This window comes from Oryzias melastigma, linkage group LG13 (assembly GCF_002922805.2).
Source record: "Oryzias melastigma strain HK-1 linkage group LG13, ASM292280v2, whole genome shotgun sequence".
Taxonomy (NCBI): domain Eukaryota; kingdom Metazoa; phylum Chordata; class Actinopteri; order Beloniformes; family Adrianichthyidae; genus Oryzias; species Oryzias melastigma.
Window position 1 is genome coordinate 27,128,816 of NC_050524.1, and position 3,807 is coordinate 27,132,622.

Below are 3,807 nucleotides of genomic sequence, written 5' to 3' on the forward strand. Positions count from 1 at the left end.
GGAAAGAAGGCAGCAGATGAAGAAATCTGTCCAAAATTATAGAAACTGCTGATCTAGAGCGAGGATAATTTCTGCAAAAATGGAGCCCCTTGGAATTGGGTAGTCCTGCCTTTGAAGTCAGAGTCAATGTGAGGCAGTTCGCTGTGGGGATCTCACCAGAGTGTTGAGTTCCTGGATCATGAAAAAGCTGCTGGCATTTCACCTTTGTACTACTGACCCAGGATGTGCCAGTGGCAGGGTGGCCACTGCAACCATGGCCTTTGGCAGGGGAAACCCTGGGACAACAGCAGGAAGTCTTGCCCCAGGAGCTCTGAGCTTGGCACAAGATACGTAGTAGAGACAACACAATCTGTCTGTATGTCAGGGACTGGAGAAAGGAGGCAGATGAGGTATCCAACCACTTCTACTTCCAGAAAAATCTAGACAACCCAGAGGGGGCTCACTGCAGTATTCACCTCTGTCAACAGAACAAGGTGTTGGTGCTAACATGGAATAGAGACCAACCAGGAAGTTTAGTCTACTACTCTAAGCAGGAGAGAAATATGGCAATGAGATGCTTCTTGATTAAGGCAACAATCCCTTGCTATTTTTTAAACAGCTTAGATCTAATGTGATCAATTTTTACTTGTACCTGAAAATATTGTGAATCGCAGTTGAGCAATAGAGAGACCTTTGCGATGGTAGCCACCCTCTTGCTATGTTGCAATTGTATTCTATATATTACCTTCCTTTCTTTTAAACTTTTTTAATTTTTATTTTACTAGTCTTTCTTATGCTGTTAATCCCAGGAAGCCGAGAGACTCATTTTGTTTAAATCTAATGAAAATAAGGACTGACATGAGAATGAAGCCTCTTGAATCATCCAAAGGGTTGTTTAGTTCAATCTAATAAACCTAAAACTGTAACAGGCAGACCCAATGACAAAACTCTTGCAGTGATGAATGGTATGCTAAACATACAATGTTTATTATCCATTAGTTATGAATGCACAAAGTCTTTATTGCTGAATGAGATCACCAGCCATAAATCATCTACCCTATTATGCGTATATTGTATTTATGTACATTCTCACTGCTCAGTTGTGTGAATAATGTTATCACTTTAAGCAAAATTAACCTTGATACTTTGCCTACTGTTAATCAATTAACCCGTTCTTAAAAATAGTGGAGAAAAAAATATATTTGCATTTTTTATACTATTGTAATGAAGGTTCTAAAATACACCCCAAACAGATCATTGGTGCACTATGTTATGGTGTTACTTCACATTTTAAATACTTTGAATCTCAGCTGGTTTTCTATTTGGAGCTGGTTGAACAATGAGATTTCTCCAACAGGCAACTTTACCAAAACTATCTATATTACTCTAACAAATGAGCCATGTAATTGATGGAAAGATTTTCAGTGACTTGGAGCCTCATAATACAAAACCTTTTCAAACCTCCCACAAATAGAATTGTGTAGCTTTTCATAAAAGAAAAGACCCTCAAATGTCCAGAAACTTGCTTTCAAGTCCACTCTTGTCCATCCTTGGTAAACCCGTTAGTTGTGACATGTCTTTCCTGTGTTTTAGCTGACAGGATTGGCACCTGGGTCGTTTGCTGCTGCAAACTTTGACATGTTGTGAGTTGTTCCTCAGCAAGCTGCGTTTGTAACAAGATGTTCTTTGAGTCAGTGTTGCCTCTCTGCCACGTTGAACCCCTTTGAACATACCCCTCTGATCCACCATATATTTCTTGCCCTGAGAACTGCCACTCATCGGATGCTTCTCTTTTTCCAGACTATTCTGTGTAAATCCTATAGATGTCTGTGCATGGAAATCCCAGCAGATCAGTAGTTTCTGAAATACTCAGCGTGACTATACCCATTCAAAGTGAATAGAATCTCTTTTCTTCTTCTTTTTCGATTCTCCCTTTGTACTTCAGTACATCATTCTCACTGTGTCAGTGCCTGTACGAGCATTTGCATCAACAAAGTTGAACTGGTGAACCAAAGTGTAGCCAGAACTTTGGCCAGTAAGTGCAAATAAAGCATGTTTGTTTTTTTCAAAATGCAGTTAAGCTTCTAAGGCATTCCAGATAAAAAAAAAAACGTAGGTAAAGTTTGCCTTTTTTCCGGATCTTTGCCTGTCATTCTACTTTGCATCTTAATTTATCAACTTTTTTGGACTTTGTCTTCACTCATCACCATATGAATGGAACGACAGCAATCAGATTCCAATGGTGAGCGGGGACTTCACACACAAACATGTAAAGACTTGGATCAAGTCTTCATTTCTTCTGAATGCAGGTATGCTTGTTTCCTTACATTGCCCAATCCTGCTGTGCCATTAAAGGTCTTCGTGTTATTGATCCTTTCACAAAGGGAAGTGGTAATAAAAAAAGGAACAAAAGAAAAGAAGCAGTGGACCAGAAAATGCATACTGCTGATTTATTGATTCAAACAAAAACTCTCAAAGAATTAGAGCGCAGTAAGAAAGATGTTTACATCAAATAATGGCCCTTAGAAAGTATAAAGGTAAGTGACCAAAAATATAGACTTATATATATTCCCCCATTGAGTGAGATTTTATTTAAATAGAAGACTGAATAATAATGTTTTTTTTTTTGTAATCTATTATTAAAATATCACATTTATAAGGGTGTATTCAGACTGGTGAAAATGAATTTTTCCAGTCTGAGACTGCTTAATTTGTTTTGGATCGGGTCCTGAACCTGTTTGCTAACACGACAATCGTTGCTTTACATTTGTCCTGTTGCTTCATTTCTACTTTGTTTCCATCATGTGACTACCAGCTATGGTGGCCGTTTTGGTTTAGTTGTTCTGATCCCAGATCCCGGATTCAGACAGGAAACCTTAGAGCGAACCGACGCTCAGTACAGAGACCACCTTGATAGATGAGTCCAAGGGCAGTTCCTGGTCCCGGACACGTGTCCACTTGCTTTTTAGATTAATATTAAGAGTGAAAAATGTTGGAGGTTTAAAATGAACTAAAGGTTTGACAAAAATTGTTTTAACAATGGGCGACCCTTCTAAACAGACAGAATAGTAGTTTATTTTATTTTCACATTTTCTATTACTTTAAATTACAGTTTCTGTCTATAGCATATTTATTTGCTTTTCTACAATGGAGAACTAGTTTCTTAAATTAACGATGTTTACCTGTTTAGTTTTTTTTAAGAGAAAAACATGAAATTGTGTTTCAACCTGTGTAATCAGTCCACTAAAGTATGTTTTATATCTACACTAATACGAGTTGTGGTAGTTGCATATAGTTTCTGTCCGACAAACATTGTTAATACACAGCCCCCCCTAATCAAAATAATAAATTACAATGGGTGCCAATTGTAAATAGGAAGTGAAAAACACAAGACGCTGAAGAACAAACATCCAGTGTATTTCTCCATATTTTATCCGCCTTAATGGAAAAGTAAACGAGTCTCAAGCTATTTAGCTATTGATTGTTCATTAGTTACAGAAACTGATGTGTATGTGAAGATGCCAGTCAGTAATCTTTAATGTATACATCATGCATAGATTATCTGTTCATTAGACAGACAGCCTAAAGAAACATTACAAAAGAAGCCACTGTGCTGCAACTCTTTTCATCATTTCTACTGGTAAGTGAATAGATTTTTTCAGCCCTGTAATACCTTAACATTTCAGGGTAATCAATGAGAGTAATTAGGAAGAAGGATTGTAATAATATCAAATTTATCTGAACATTTCAATATCTTTCCTTTGGTACGTGTGTCTTCATGAGAAAGAGAAAAATATTACAAAATAAATCCACTAATAGATTTTAGTC